Source organism: Haemaphysalis longicornis, unplaced genomic scaffold (assembly GCF_048455015.1).
Source record: "Haemaphysalis longicornis isolate Haplotype H1 unplaced genomic scaffold, Haemaphysalis longicornis Haplotype H1 scaffold_6, whole genome shotgun sequence".
Classification (NCBI taxonomy): Eukaryota; Metazoa; Arthropoda; class Arachnida; order Ixodida; family Ixodidae; genus Haemaphysalis; species Haemaphysalis longicornis.
In genome coordinates, this window is record NW_027526407.1 from 118,288,722 (window position 1) to 118,306,146 (window position 17,425).

The 17,425-nt window shown below is 44.6% G+C and overlaps 1 long non-coding RNA gene across 1 annotated transcript; it reads left to right on the forward strand.

Annotated features, from left to right (window-relative positions):
- The first annotated feature begins 2,606 nt into the window (after positions 1–2,606).
- On the forward strand, positions 2,607–5,169 carry LOC144141914 (uncharacterized). Its single transcript, XR_013316744.1, has 2 exons — positions 2,607–3,240; positions 4,961–5,169. It is a non-coding gene; the product is annotated as an uncharacterized LOC144141914 (long non-coding RNA).
- The last annotated feature ends 12,256 nt before the right edge of the window (positions 5,170–17,425 follow it).

The window sequence follows — 17,425 nt, forward strand, 5'->3', positions numbered from 1 at the left end:
CAATAAGACGTGCTGCAATCTCGCGGCACCAATTATTTACCCGGATTGGCTCCGTCGATAACCCGTCATTCGGCTCAACCCAGACTCAAGGACGCGGTCGTGGAGTCGGCGGCCGTCTCTTTAACTAAAGCGAACGCCAAAAAAAATCATGGACTAGGTTGTACAGCCTTAGTTACGAGCCAAGCGTGGGATCCAAAAACCAAAAACAACGCATCCCCATGTCTCGGGGGAATACATTATGGTTGAAATTATCCCTGGAAACATGCACCCGCTTCAACACAAGGAACGAAGGTAAGCCATGGTCAAGGCCTCGCGAAAAACCTCCAGAAAGGACCGCTCAACACGAACGCTGACCCAGCGAGGTACCCGGCCAGACCCAAGTTTGCACACGCGGTTACTGTTACAAACAATAAAAGCGATAACTTGTCTTCAGCAATGGTCAACACAGACGGCACCGACTATGCGGAAGAGACAAGAGTCGTGCTTCCCTCCACCACAGTACCAGGTACCGAAGGCCGGGTGACCGTCATCACCGAGCCGGACACGGCCTGCAACCAATTTCAAAAGCGCCCTATCTCAGCGATGGCGTTTGCTCTCCTCTATAAGGCTTCAAAAACACGTAAAACGTCATTGGACACATATATATCATTTCCACACCAGGTGACAAGTCCTTAGAAGGGAATGAAGCAGCAGATACCGCAGCCCACCCGGCGCGGTTTCTCAGTGGCAAAGGGGTTGCCATCCTGAGCACAAGTTTTGGGGGTTTGATTCCCAGCCGCTGCGGCTGCTTTTCTGGTGGAGGCGAAAACCAAACACGCCAGTGTGTACAAGATGTCGGCGCACGTTAAATATCCTAGGTGGTAAAATTATTCCAGAGCCCACCACTAAGGCGTGCTTCATCGCCTCCGTTGCGTCGGCGCGTTAAACACTACAATCAATCAATCAGATACCGCAGCCCGAGGCCACTCACACCGGGCTTCAACCCTCATAGTAACTCACCACTCTGCCGACCACCACCATTCTATCCCCAAACACAACAGAGAGATACCAGAGCCCTAACGGCTATCATGCAGAAGATACCCGCCGCCCTACCCGAAGCCAACCAAAGAAGCCACGCAATTTCGGCGACAGAAGAAAAACTCATTTTCTCGCGCCACACAGCTGTCTAATGTAGACCCTCCACTCTTCAGCTATGACTGCAACTTTTGTTGTGGGGTGCCCAGCAACCAGAACCGCATGGTGTGGGAGTGTAAAGGCGTCACACAACTATCAGAAGTCATCGCGCCTACACAGGAGCAGTGGGAGGTCCTGCTGACAAGCGATATCCTGGAAAACCAGCGAGGCCTGGTGAGCACGGCTATTCAAGCTGCAGCAGCCTATGGCATCCCAGATTAGGAAGGCCACCCACCAGGGATGACCGACGACCATCCCCCGCTCCTTTCTTCCTAATCATTGCGAGCAAAAAACATTTTCCCTCATACTTCACTGGTTCGTCTGACAACGACGATGGTTGAACGCGAAGCTTTCACGTCATGGATTCTTTCTTTTGCCCATCTCACACTACGAGTACGTGCTGCTCTGGACGGATACACCACTTTTTATGATACCCACAGCAACTCTCGGGTGGGCACTCCGCAGGCGTAGCATTTGGGTTGGAGTGTACTGCGCAAATCAGCACCTGCTCCTTGGTGTTCGCTGGGACCGTATCAAAATGGAGCAATGGGACAGACGGCGGCTTGAAAACGCGAGGGACCGAGGTTCGATTCCAGCCACGTGAAGCGTTTTTTTTTTGTCAGTAGCTTCACTCACGATCATTCATCATCATCGCCAGAGAAAGGTATATTTTCTGCAGGGCGTATTGGCGTACAACGGCATCGGTTAGGACATTCAAGCTTCGCTTTAAAACAGGTTAATGTCGACAGTTCTGATCATGCTCGAAATCGCAGACTCCTAACGGTAAGAGTGGAGCCCTCTACTACTGATCTTTTTTTCTAGTATCCATGTAGTTTTTCCTCACAAAAACATTTTGGAGTCGCTTGTCCGCATCGGTTACAGAAATTAAGCTGCTTCTTTGGCGGTCGACCGCATTTCCACCTTTTTGGTCGCCTGTCAGAAACGCATGTGGGACTATTTAAATAGAATTGAGGCATGGTAAGGCCTACTACATGACTTCATAAAGATGCGATGTTGCCGAGCGGTATGTCACAATATACGTTTAATCTTACAGTACTGGTCACGTTCGTAAAAGCCGGCGATTCGGCCTCGTACGCCCATACCGACTCACGCGGCTTAGATAACTGCTTGATTCAAACGATAAAGGCAGTTGAGCCACGTGAAAAAAAAAGGAACATTTGAAGCTTTTTGTTACTACGTTCAAGCTTTTTGTTACTTTTTGTTACTACGTTCAACGTTTCGTGTAAAAATGCAGGCTATATGTTTCTGATATATGCAGAAAACGTGCATACCCTTTAGGCACAAAACTACGAAGCGATGCGATGCACTGTCACTGTCCTGATAGCGCCACCAGGACCCAAGGGCCGTCGAAACTATGTTCGCACGAGCAGGTTGATATGACTGTTCCGCCGGCGCCTCTGTGCTATAATTAACCCACTAATCTCAGCGCAGCGTTCCTAGTGTTGATGCAGAACGTGAGAGGGAAAAGTAGTAGATAAGACCATCTATATCAACAGTTATTCGACAAGAGGTTGCACAAACCATTCGGCATTTTTAGGGGCGGTAATCCGAAAAAAAGGCAGCTTTATTTGCAGCTATTACGTTCGCTGCCTACAGTTCTTAGAATACTGGCTTTGGAATTCGACGTCAGACGCAGCGAAGACGCCATGGGTGCCCTTTTTGCCTGTTGCGCGAGGCAAAGTGACGAACCTGAACTACGCCATCTGCTGGCGCCGCCTAAACAATGGTATATTACGACCTACAGATTCGCTGAGGGCGACTTCATCGTGCTGTCCGAGAACCCGCCAACTTTTACTAGGACAGCCAGGTCTGCGTCCTGGGGAATCATCCCCGCGAGACTTCGGGATCGAAGCGATGACGACAGGGCGCAAAGTGTGTCAGATTTCAGAAGGCGCTATGACGACTTGGGCACTGAAAGCGAGGCCACCACAAGGAGCTCCCCCACGGGGGAGTCGTCAGGAGGCAGTGGAACATCTTCTGAGCCACGACTGGGACACGAGCCACTTTACGCAACGCCGCCGGAGTCGTGAGGATACACAACACAAGGCGAGTTTGTGCAGCGATCGAAAAATTGGGGGGACTTAACCAGGGCCTTATGCCTGTTTACCCGAGCGGAATATCTTTGGGCGATTTTCGACACCTAACTGTTCTACACAGGTTAGTCATATTATTTTGAGTAGCGTGATTCATTTGGTGCTAGACGAGTTTTAATTATGTACTCCATGAGTAGACAATACCCTATCACTAATGGGTTACAGCTCCATGAACTTGCAGTCAGCGAATATTTGCAATCCTGCCTCAGCATTCACCAAATTGTACGCGCGTGCCGCATTGCATAGGGTACCGAGAAAGCTGCCAATAGCAGGCCAGCGCAAAAAAAAAAAAAAAAAAAACGAACGGGATTGCTTTATGGGCGCTGCCAACGCGGTTTTCACTCCTAGCTGGATAATTTCAAGTATACACTGCCGTTGCTTTGCGATGTGAAATCAATTAAAATTTGAACCTCACGTGCTTAGAAGGTATCTTAGAAAGTGGGAGGATTGAGTAAGCTGTTCGGAGCTTAAAAAAAAAGCGGGGTGTCGACAACCAAAAGGGGTGGAAACTATGTGGTTTGTGACCTTAACCTTGCACAGAGCAGGTACTGTTTGATCTAAATAATGAACTTTACGGTCTTTTCCTAATTAAGCTCCTGATTGTCCTTAACGCGCCTTAACTTTCGAAGCTGCGGTTTTAAAAACACTTCTGCCGTAAGGCATGTCCACCTATCAACGTCTCGTTATATTTGTACCAGCACTGGGTTGATAAGGAGGGCTAAACTGCGATGCGGGCACTTCGGCGGTTCATCTGCACACGGACTTTTTTCACTACTGGAGTTCTTCCTCGCCTTCAAGAAGCGTGCATATGAATGACAGATGATTTGCCGCAGTGTCTGCGTTTTCGTGCGACATTAGAAGAGATCAGTAGTGGGATATCTATGTGCGTCACTGGAAATGGTTTCGAAAGAGGGTACTGTATCTTACCTGACCGTGATTTCCGATGCACTCAGACTGAAGATTTGTTTTCGTATTGGTTGCGTTAAATCGCACGAAGCAACGAGACAGCGCAACAATGACTGCTTCATGTGCTCGGATGACAACATGCATAGTGTTTTTAATTATTGGGAACGCCTTCGGCGCCGCGAATTGGCCACTACAGTAGCGATATTACTGTAAATGAGGTATATATCTGTTTGGACAACCGTGACTCTACTATTTACGGCGCAGTTGTGGAACAAACTGTTGGCCGTTTTCCTGAGAACAGCTGACCTTCATCCGCTCGCCTTTAAAGCCCAGCGTGCAAATGCGATTCCGAATTGCGGTTGTAATGGTGTTTTTCTTCGGCCTATTTATTATCATTCCTGTTTTTGTTGAGAACCGAGAGTGCACATGCCACATTTTTTGCATCTACCTAGCCCACAACGTAGATGAATTTTTTTTTCTGCACTGCTTATACAAACCGGTGTTCCTTCTTCCGAAGCGCATTTTCCAAAACCCTACCTTCCCCCCGCCCTTGTTTAGGGTAAAATGTAGTGTCCAACCGACGGAACAGGGAAATCGGGACGGCCGCAGAGTTGTCCTTCTTTGAAGTCGTTAGTTACGAGCAGTTTTGTCTCTGAATGCAAGACAAACTAGCTGGGCATGTTGCGCTTGCCCGCATTTAGGGCCACGTATTTTCAGCTGTGTGTTCGCATTTCAAGGCTTTCACATCTCACGTTTTGTTTTCGCAGGACCAACACCGAACGGAGGACCGAGTAGGTGTGACCAACGATCGTACCGTGGGCTTCTAGACATGCCGCCTTCTCCTCTTCTACGTTGACATTGCAGGTGTGCAGCAGTCTGCATGTATTCCGCCCACTCCTGTTACATGGAAATTAGTTTTATTCTTGCTCGTTCTGACACTATTTCAATCGAGAAATAAATTCTTTTATGCAAGCGACCGTTGCAAGCTTGTCTTTGTGTTTTGGTCTTCGTACAATGCGGCCGATGCGTGCGCGCGCACGAATGATTTATTATAGCAGTGCATTTCTTTGGGGCTTGAAACTGGCACCATTGCGGCTTTGTCACCCCCTATCATTTATTACGGTATAAAGTGGACTGCTTCCTACTGTCCCATTCTGCTCAAAACTGCGAAAAGGTGCCATTCACATTTTTTTTGTTTTCCGGAAATGCTGATGCTCATGCTTCTTAACTTACTAATTCAGGCTTTAAAGGGCTGGCGTGCTGGCGGCTTCCCATAGGTATCTATTGCGAAACACCTGCCCCAGCTTCCGGAAACAGTTCAGCGATTTCTACTTCAGTCTAAATAGAGAACACACAGACCCTTCCGTGCACTCATGGACAATTCAAATACGAACCGCGGAACGCACGGTAGAAGATACCGACAGGCTCACACGAGCGCTTGCTCGCCGTGTGTGCCGGCGTCGCATTGCTGATGTAGGTTTGCATGTGGGGTGCAGCAACTTGAGCAAATAACGATGGACAGCTATGAGTTAAATATCAGCGCATTCGGTAGACGTGTTTGGTGTTTTGGTGAGACTCGTGTGTGGACTGTTAATGAAGGCGAAAAGCAAATGCGCCCCTGCGTAGAGACTTGCCCCAGGCAAAGATACTCATGCTGTCAAAATTAATCTGGAGCTTTCCATAACGGTGTACTTTATAGCCCACAGCAGCAGTGCTTACGACATGACTCCAAAACAACCTGTCTTTCTGCGGAAGGCTTTGCTTACTGCCTTCTCCGTCGCCCTGTTATCGGCTTCCCCTGTGGATTCCATACTGCTATCTACGCCTCTGTTCTTGTTCTTGCCTTGCCCGGATCGTCTGTACCACGACTGCGCGCTGCTGGTGGATGGAACGGCTACTGCGCGCCCAGTATACGCACCACCAGCCGAGTCGACAACCCCAACGCCACCTTCTACCAACCTAAATAGCGAGCTGAGCGATTGAGACTTCAGTTGGCACGGGAGCAGTGCTTACGTCATGGCTCCAAAATAGCCTGTCTTTGTGCTTCAGGTGTTTAACCAACATTCGCTACACACTAAAAAGAGTGATGACATACGTTTTCTGGCATTCCCGTGCCCAAGGATACTGCGTAACAATGTCTGCGAGTGTATTTCAATGGTTTTCCTATTATTGCGCTCTGACGATGGCGACAGCACTCCTGGCCCTGACAATAAGTCGAAAACGCTTTTGCAAACAGAATCACGACCGGATGATCCCTGTGAAGAAATGAAGGATATATTTTAATTGTTGAAAGTCATGCATGCACGTACTGTGCAAAGTTCGAAGTGTCAGGAGGATCCGGCTGCCGACGTAAAGGTAATCAAAACTTCTCAGAGCAGCATTGAAGGAGAAATGGCCAGTTTAAACAACAGAATTCTTTCAATGGAAAAAATATCGTGAACATTTGAACAGTTCCGTCAGGAGCTGCCGCGTAGGGAAGCCACTGTCGAATCACTTACGACTGCCAACTTTACTCGTTTGGATGAACTCGAGGAGAGATCGCGGTGTGATAACTTAATCTCACATGGCATCGCCGATGATAAAGAAGTTGGGGAACAAACCTAAATAACAAACTTCGGAACAAAATAAACAAATTTGGGAACAAAACTTCAACTTAAGACAGAACTAACACGAAATATTGATTCCTTTCCTACAGGCTAAATTGAATGCGCCCACCATCTAGGTGCATACTCACCAGCGAAATCTCGTCCAATAATAGCTAAAGTTTCTAACTAGAAAATTTAGGAGAAAACGCTTTCGTTTAGTACCGAGCCAAGAATTAGCGACATTACTCTTAGAGAAGATTTTTCTGTCACTACTCGTAATGGCCGAAAAAAATTACTAAACTTTGGTAGAAGTTTGCCGGGATCCCCTAAACTTTACCTACGTCACAACAAACTCTCCGTGAACAAATAATGTGTCATATACTACGCAAGCACCGAAAGCGTAAAACCGATTAAGCGACGCGATGCACCCATGAGCCACAGCGTAGAGCCTTCGCAGCCCATTACTGGGTAGAAAAGCGCGTTGGGAACTGGCATGATATCGCAATCAACTTCTCCACCCCAAGTATTTGATCTCTTTCCCAATGCAAGAAGCGCCCTCAACAAACATCACAAATTATCATCTGCTGTCGACTGGTGCTCAGCTGATGTCTTTGCATAACTGAAACCTGCATTCACGATCATTTCCGCGACCACAAAATTTTTAATACTTTATCTCAGTTTAACATATACTGCTGCGAAAGGACTGCGGGTCGTGGCGGTGAAGTCTTTTTGGCCATTTCAAAAAAAAACATCTCGTCCTCCCCAATGCACATTGGTGGTGATAGAGAAATTATCTGGATTTAGCCAACTCCCAACCATCATACAATAATTCTTGGCGTCTGCTACTGGCCTTCGTCTTCCTCGCATAATTTGGTTGATGAATTGCACGACGCACTTATTCTGGTTTACACTCGTTTTCCTACCTCCAAGGTAACCTTAAAAGGTGATTTCAATTTTCCTAACATAACGTGAAACACCCGGCCACCGTCCTTGCCACCATTTTAAAAGCTAGCAATGACTTCATTGACTTATGAACTATGTTTTCACTATCCCAAGTAGCAGCACAGCCTACCAGGCACACATCTAAGTAGCGAATTTTCTAGACGTGGTTTTAACATAGAGACCAGATTTCATTTACTCGATTTCACATATACCTGGGGTAAGTGTTCATTCCATGCGTACGTTTTCTCTAAATGTAACCAGGCCGAAAGCGAGTAAAATCAGGAAAACCATTCACAACTACGGAAAAGCTAACTTTGCTTCCATAAATGACCAATTATAAACATTCACTGAACACTTTTTACATGACTTTAATTACAGATCAGTGGAATTTAACGAGAATATTTCTTCCAGTAATATTCACGTACTAATTGACAAGCTCCATCCAAGATGCACCATGACGTCCATCGTACGTGCGCCATGGTATAAAGCTCATATTAACCGCTTATCTAATAAAAAGAAACGTATGTATCGTCGTGTGAAACCTGCCCCTACTAACGCAAGCTGGAGAGCTTACAAGTAGGCCTCGGAAATGTTCGTATAGGCACTCAAGGATGCCAAAAATGAATTCATAACTAGTGTGCTACCTTGCGCGGTATAGAGGAAAATTTTAACGTGCTATTAATCCCCCACCAAAAATTCCATTACGAGTCTTGATTCATTTAGGAACCTTATTCCTTCCACCAATTGTGCCTGTGTCCCTAATGACACGTTTATTAAACATTTTTCTGGAACTTCGGACTTTCATCTCCCTGGCACGCATGATTATGTATATGTTTTTATGCCTCCCATCGTCGTAGAAGCACCTGGTTGCTAAACGCATTCAAAATCTGCCTAATCACTCCTCACCTGGTCATGCTTGTATCAATGCGAAATTCCCGAAAAAATGCCAGTGCACCAAGTTCAATATTGTTACCATGAATATTTCAACAATCAATAGACTCATCGTCACTACCATCTATGTGGAAGATTAGTAAGGCAGTGCCAGTTTATAAATCAGGCAACAATACTAACCCATTGAAATACAGACCTATTTCGCTTACATATGCTGTAAACTATTACAACATGATACTTTAACAAACCTCGCAAATTTTCTTGACACTAACCATTTCTACGCAACATGGTTTTTGAAAATTATAGTCCTGTGAAAGGCAGCTCACATCATTCACACACAAACTACATTGCATTTTAGATCCTTCTTCGTGTGTTGATTGTATCTTTTTATATTTTTTGAAAGCCTCCAAGAAAGTGTCTCACAAATTATTAGTTCATAAGCTTCAGCAACTAAATATTGACTCAAATTTATAGCAGGGCATTGAATATTTTTTAACTAACAGATTGCAGTTCATAATTCATAATTCTCCGCAAGGCCAGGTTCAATCCGGTGTACCCCAGGGATCGGTTTTTGGTCACCTCTTATCTCTAATCTACAATAATGACCTCCCTTCTGTAGTAAATTCTAACGTACACATTTTTGCCAATGAGTGCGTAATATTCCGTCAACTGCTTTCTGATTATGAAAATAACACTCTCCAATCTGACCTCAACGTTTTCTCTAAGTAGTGTACCTCGTGGCGTATGAAAATAAATATTAACAAATGTGAAGCTATGCGAATATCTCGCACTAACACCACTGCATTTTGTTACTATCTAAACGACACTCCGTAAGAAGCTGCAGATTTTTATAAGCACTTATGTGTCCACATAACAAGTAACCTAACTTGGTGTTTTCGTATTCAAAATATAATCAACAGCGCCAACCGCATGTTAGGTTACTTATTACGAAAGGTCTATAACGCACCACTAAAGCCTAAATTACTGCTGTTCAAAATGCTAATTCCACCCAAACTGGAATACGCTGCGAGTGTTTGGGACCCTCGCCAGGCTCATCTAATTAGCGCACTTGAACTGATACAGAAAAACTCGGTTTGTTTTAAACTATCTAATTATACCCGATGTGCAAGTATGACTGCCATAACGTCAACCATTGGCCTTGTATCCTTATCATCCCTCCGAAAGATTTCTCACTTAACTTTGCTTCATAAACTTAATACCAGGCTTGTCTTCGCGATGAACAGATCCCCAGGCCTCTGTATCTTTCTTCACGCATTGTTTTTCGTCACAAAGTAGATTTTCACCAAAGCAACACAATGGCCTTTTATCACGTCTCGAAAATGGAACCACCTTCCCTAAAAAATTGTTATGATTGCCGATAACAAATTGATTCGCGCATGTGTAGCAAGCACTGTATAAATAAGAGCGACGTTATGTACCTTTCTTATTAACAATTACCCTGCATTTGTGTTTGCATTTTTGACATGTAACCACTCCCCTCTGTAATGCATTGGGCACTGAGGGTAAAATAAATAAATAAAACAATAAATCTGAAGCTTGTGCGCCGTTAAACCACCCTAAAATTTTGTTTGTGTTACGCTGTAGGAAAGAATCTAATGTCTTGGTTACAAAACTGAAAATTGGGCATTTCTACCTGCATCCGAGACTCTTATATGACTACTCCTAACTGTTCAACTCCGTTGACGAGTGCAGGGAAGCGGAATTCTTAGACTGCATGCTTACTGCAAAAAGCGCTTGTATGGGTGATTCCAGTGTAGAGCCCACGCGACTCGTTAGGATGTCTCTGGCTGCTCTGTGGTTAGCGTTTGGGGGTCCACTGTATTGCTAGATATAGAATATGTTTTTCACCAACGTTTCTCTTAGAGCACGGCTATGACTTCCGTTCCAGTTTAACTTAAAGGCATTACGGATACCCGAAATCTCCCGACCATAAACTTGTGGTTTCTGTGGAGTGCTCGCGTGGAACTGTAATTGTTATAAATGATTAGTCTAGGCCAATAAAGAATTATAACTTACTCGGTGGGTATTTATTATACAGTGTTTAGGGACGATGCGACAAAAGAGCCAACATTTGTATGTACCAAGCCTTACTAAGACGTTAATTTTAAAGCAGTGACTGGCATGTATTTTAATTGTAGTCAAGGAATTAGGCTCACGTGGCATTCAAAGACAAATCTAGAGGTAAACAAAACCGACTGAACGTCTTGCTCTGGAAATAATTGTCTATAAGAAATTATCACGAATGGAAGTATAAACACTTCTGGGTTTGAAAAAGGTACACAGAATTTTTAAGTATCCAAGAGAAGAAAGACTTGTTTCACAGTGACTGATTTATACAAATACACGGCATTATTTTTCTCCATGGTACTCTGAAGCTTTTTTGTTATTCGTTGAAGACATTTTAATTGTGCATTGAATGCCGAGTTGTTTGGGCAGCCCTAAATTGAAGTGCACTTGGGGTTGTAAATTTCGGAAATTTTTCCTCTGTCCCCGCAAAGAATGAACAATGCATCTTGACAGGTACTGGTCGGATATGGGCCTGCGCTGTTTCCTATTCTTCTCTCTTCGCATATCGTGTACCCAATACCTGCAGATGGTGCAAAATAACAGATTAGAATTTTTGATGTGCCAAAACCGGAGTAACATTGACATCTTCATTCAAATTTTCGTTGAATCGGCGTTCGCTCTCTATTTATATTGAAATTTTGTTAATTTATCGATTGGTTAGGCATTTACTATAAGGTATTTAAGAGAGAATTTAGTTCTGTAAGCAGTTATACAAAACTTTCCTTTTCTAAAACACATAGTACTCTTACGCGGATGTGAGAAAATGTTACAAATGCTACGGGAAGTTATTCCTAAATTAAAAAAACGACCTCATTCAGCAGCGTTAAAACAATTCATCTGAAGTTTCTACACCTATCGCGGTGGCGCCGTTAGTGAAAAACTGGCTGGCAAGAAATACAAACCTATTCATCAACCGCAGTGTACTGTTCGGTGAGGGGTCGCGATTAAAATGGCACACCTTTGCTATTGAAGGAATAAACCATGGCTTCATAAATTTTCAGTTCCCCGTCGCTGTTCACGTGCTACTGCTTGTGCTTAGATGGTCACACACATGACCATATTTCAAACAGTGCTGTACCCGTTCTTTCTTTGCACCGTGTAGCATTTCTAGCATCGAAAACGTCTCTCTCATGCTCCTTCATTAGTGTTGCTTGTCGCCTAGGAATCCTCTCAAGGCATGATGCGTCGCAGTCCTGCGTTATACTTGTAGACTACTCTACTTTGCGCGCTTTATTTGATGCGGTCTCGTCCTTTCGGGAACTGGTTTGTGACAGTGAAATGCGGTTTAAAAACTCTCGTAACAACCAAAGGCTTGAGAGCCCTTGTAATACCTCACAACGCTCCCTGAACAAACGGTATTGATAGAAAAGACGCCAATATTTCTTTCGTCTGATTGTAGCCTTGTTGCCTATGTTCTCTGGAATCGTCAATGAATGCATGAGGGTAATATGGTTAAAAAAAGTGAGCACCGTTTTTAAACCCTTGTGCGCGTACTTGCTGAATTAGTGACCAAGCGTCACATCGTTACGTACGAGAACGCACAGCTGTTTTGTTTTTGCCTGATTTTTGGAGTAAAGTGCCGCCCGGACCCGATATGTCAGGACTTTCGATATAGCGGTATGTCAACGAAACCCCCTTGACCACGATGACAAGCACATGTTAAAGCGGCAGCTCACCATCCGTTTCCTTCTCGAATTTAAAATGGGTGTATTGGAGGTGAGTGGTTAGCGCCTCATGTAAGGCACGTGCATTGTTCTGTCGTACCACAACGAAGGTGTTGCCAGCATTGCAGCATGCCATCGTTACACCGACCGGCAAAAGTCAAACACAATCGTTTTCACGTGATTCATCATCAGGTACGTTACAGTTGCCAATACAGCTCCTCCGTTGCACATCCTTCTATCTAAGATTGAACAAAACAGAAAAGATGAACGAAAAACAGTACTGTCCGTCCTTTTCGTGTCACGATGTGGTGTGTTTTATTCAAATCCGCAACGATGCAAACAAGACTTCGAAAACGTTCACTCGGCTTCTCATAACCGTCGCCACTCTCGTACATTCATTATGGGAATAAACACAGCCCCCGAAACAACACAGCGCCCGTACTGCAGAAAGAAGCATAAAAGAAACACTCTGGCTGTGCCTGTTGCTGTCGTAACCTTCTTTGGCGTGCTGTATTGCTTTCCACGATGATTTGCCAACTCACCCAACTTTTCGTGTTGCTCCTGAGTGACTATTTTTACGGAGGCCCGAAGCGATCTCATACGAATCACTACAAGGGCGGAGTTGATACACAGAAGAATAAACGGTTCCACGTCATTCCAGTGCTTTGCGTACGTCAGAAAAATACAAACACACAAGATCAGCCTACCCCCGTCTCGTAATAGCCAGCACACATTGGCTCTCAGAGAGGGAAAAAGAAGGAATTTCAGCTGGCGGAGTGTGTTTGCAGAGCCACGTCTGAACATGACGCAGCTGGCACCACTTTGTTCCGTACTTCGGGGAACCACCTTGTTCTGTACTTCAGACATTCATGTTAATCGTGGCCCCCAAGTGGATGCTTATGGTGGACTTCATAAACAAGTTGTTTGTATTTCTTGTGGGCTGTTTTGTTACCGGTGCTCCCACATGTGCAGTTGGCGGAAGGCGTTCTAAATTGTTTTTACGCTTTTGGGTAAAGCCAGTGTTTCTGGATGAAATACGCAATACATGACAGTTCTTTCATTGTTTCTGAGGCAAATATTTGCTATTTTAATTTGGTGAAGCAGTTAAAGGAGGTCCATATTATTTATTTTACTTACGCGGAACCTCAAAAAGAAGCGAAAATGCACGCTTGTTCGAGAATTTGACGCCCAGGAACTCGAGAGGTAAAATCTTCCGGCTGGTCAAAACTTATCTGCAGCTCAACGCAACGCGCGCATCGTCGTATTTGTGGCGTTGGCGTGGGAAACCTCATAATAAATCAATGATCACAAAAAATGACGGTGAAGAAGGCTTGGTACAACCACAACGCGAAGATTTATCCTTCTTATAGGGACAAATTCTTCGGTATTCTTATTTGTTATGCACATTAGGGCGAACATTCCACAAAAAAAAACAATTGCTACGTACGTTGGATGAAACAGGTCAAAGACACGCCACAGTATCTTACGGATTCATTGTTCACTCCGGAACAATTGCCACCCGGTCAAGTGCTGTACTTAGCAGCAGCGTGGAATTTAAATAGCGCATTTTTGATTGTATGAAGTGGTCTGAAGAGGCGTTCGTCTCATATCTATTATCAATTCAATTGGAAACTCGTTTTGCGCCGAGCCTAATTACTGGAATGTGGGGTGCATTCCTGTGCGACGACACCGTATAGCCCACTTCGGTTCGTCATGCAGGATATCATTTGCGCTATTCCTGTGTGCTGTTCCCCGTTCTTCTGGGCCCACTATCAGGCATCCACGTGAACTACCCTTTCCCGGAAAGGCTTGTCACCGTGGACGACGAGCGCCTCTTTCCAGCATTGGCCACCACAGTTTTTACGGTGCTGGAATTTTCAAACTGGGCGCTCGAAAGGGAAATCAAGGCCACACCGTCATCGACTTTACCAGGCCCACCGTGTATAAATCGTCCCCGCAAGCCCGGCACGCTCTGTTGTATCGCTATCTGTGCCACGACACGGTCTAACCCACTTCTGTTCGTCATGCACGTTAGTAACTAGTATTGCCTTTTCGCAAAAAAAATCAAGCAATCGATGCCTTATTCAGCTACCGAGGTCTCAGGGCTGTGTTTGTGTCATGTGTGATTGTATGAATATTGTTTTTTCTCTGCTGCTGATGTTGTCCTTTGACATCGAAACTAACCCTGGACGACTCATCCTAGAAGAAATTCGAAATGAAATAAAATCTTGTGTTCCAGTAAAGCCAAGCTTATTCGGGACATGCAGAGCCTAAAATGCCAGCTCTCTAATACCGATAAAGTAATGTCCGTACTAGGCAAAAGAATCGACAGTCTAGAATCACACTAACATCAGGTTCAAACACTCCGAACGGAATTAGACACAGTCACAACCATCACCTCCCAGACTGCACCAGGTCTCTGTACTGGAGGTTCGGCTGGAGGACGCGGAGAACCGTTACCGACAGGACAACTAGCTGTTTTACGGAATGGCGGACGAGACGCCAATCAAGACCTACGCACAGTCTTAGGAGCTAGTCACTGCGTTCTGCAGGGACCACTTCAAAATATTGATTCAGTCAAAGGGAATTGAACGCGCCCACCGTCTTGGTCGCCACTCGCCAGACCGGTGTCGGCCCGTAATAGTAAAATTCACCTCGTTCAAAACCAAGGAAGCTGTCCTTGCTAATGGTCTTCAACTCAAATATACCGATTTTACATTGGGGAAGACTAGTCGCCGCAAGTCCGGAAGGCGCGGAAGCACCTTCTCACGTTTGCTGAAGAAAAATCGTGTCCTTTCCTTCTACGGTACAAAACAATGTTTATGGGCTCTAAATTGTACGTTTTCGACGATACAACTGGAAATGTCAAAGAAAAATCGTAGCAACCCCCTTCCCACCCCAGATCGTTAATTGATTGCGTTCTTGGTCACATAGCTAATCTCTGTTTTTCGGTTATATTCAGTAAAATTCGCAGCTTTCTTTCTAAACGCGACCACGTGTCGAACCTGGTATCTTCATCCAGTAGCAGTTTACTTATACTAACCGAAACATGGTTGACTTCTGACGCCACCGACGGCGAAGTTTTGACCGACTGGCCCAACTTTATTCTCTTTAGAAAGGATCGTCCCGGCACACGTGGCGGGAGCGTTCTCATTGCTGTAAAGAACCAACTTTCATGCTATGCTATCAAAATAGTCTGTGACCTCGAAATCGTATGGTTGATCTCTCGTTCCACGGCAAAGTCGGTGCTCTTAGGTGTTTGTTACAGGCCCCATAAACGCAGTCCAGATTTCTCTCGCGAACTTAACAGTATTTTAACCAAACGTTCGAACAAATACCCAAATTCTCGCGTCCTTCTCTTTGGGGACTTTAACTGTCCGAGCATAATGTTGGGCGAACCTACCCTCGTCAGCACCCAACGCTAAAGAAGCTAATAATTTTTTTTGACGCCTGCCTAAACTTTAATCTCACTCAGCTGGTATCCCAACCTACACGAGTCACTTACGATACTGCCAATATTCTTCACTTAATCTGAACAACTGATCATGGCAACCTGTCTTCTATAACATATCCTAATGAAGTAGGTGATCACAAAGTCATTCAGGCTAATTTTGCCTTTGTTACTAAAATACGTCATGATTGCAGGAAAAAAATTCGACTATATGATAAGGGGAACTACGAGGCCATCATTCGTGAACTTGATGCCTTTCTTCGGTCGTTTCAGGGAGATTTTTGGGATGGATCTATTAACAAAAACTTGTTACTTTTCAAAAACAAAATGAACCGGGTAGCTGAGGAATTCATCCCTAAGGTAACGTTCCGTCCCACCAGCCAAAAACCCTGGTTTGAGACGCTAAAAAAATACTTGAAAACAAGAACAAACGCCTTGTTCGTGTCGCGAGGATTAGAAAGTGTGTTTGCGCGCGGGAAAAATACAACATTACAGAAAATGCATATTGAAGAGAAGTGCGCAACGCCAAATACTCAATATTTCACACTGAGCTACCTAAAATCCGCGCTGATTCAAACAAAAGTTTTTGGCAAATTCTAAACCCACATGACACCAACCCTTTTATCCTTACTAATCAGTCTGGTCAAGAAGCAAGTAGTTTAGAAAGGGCCATTATGTTTAATGTAGCCTTTCATTCTGTCTTTACGAACGAACTGGACCCCACCGAAACTGAACTGCTCTTTGTTAGTCTGCCTGAAATGCCACCCATAAGTATAGGCTTCTCTGTTATCCTGTGCTTAATAGAAAAGATGAAGCTGTCATCTTCTACTGGTACAGACGAAATACCAAACTCTTAAAAAACGCCAATCACGTATCCGCCGAATTTTTACTATTGCTGTTTTCTCAATCCCTGTCCTCAGGAATTCTGCCTTACGACTGGAAGTGTGGGAAGGTCACTCCAGTTCACAAATCAGGTAACAGAGAGTGTCCGCAAAATTACCGTCCCATATCACTAACCGGTGTGTTGTGCAAACTCATGGAACATGTCATTTACTCTCAAATCATGCAGTTCCTTGATTCCAACAGCTTTTTCAATCGCTGAAAACATGGATTTCGAAAAGGCTTTTCATGCGAAACCCAACTAACCCTTTTCCTTCATGATTTGCATACTAACCTCCATACTAAACTGCAAACAGATGCTATCTTTCTTGACTTCACCAAGGCTTTTGATAAAGTACCCCACAAGCGCCTACTAATGAAGCTTTGTCAACTGAATCTGCCACCTAACGATCTAAACTGAATTTCCCAGTTTCTGACTAACCGCTTCCAATTTGTCTCCCTTAACAATGTCCAGCCTAGCTCGCTTCCTGTAACGTCTGGTTTACCGCAGGGGCTGTCCTCGGCCCGCTTTTATTCCTAATGTGTATCAACGAATTGCCTAACAATTTACCATGCAGCATCCGCATGTTCGCTGACTACTGTGTTATCTACCGCAAAATAACTAACACTTCTAACCAAATATCCCCACAGAATGAAAATTAATAAAGTGTTAGACTGGTGTAACCGCTGGCTAATGACCCTGAATCCTAACAAATGTAAATTAGTTTCCTT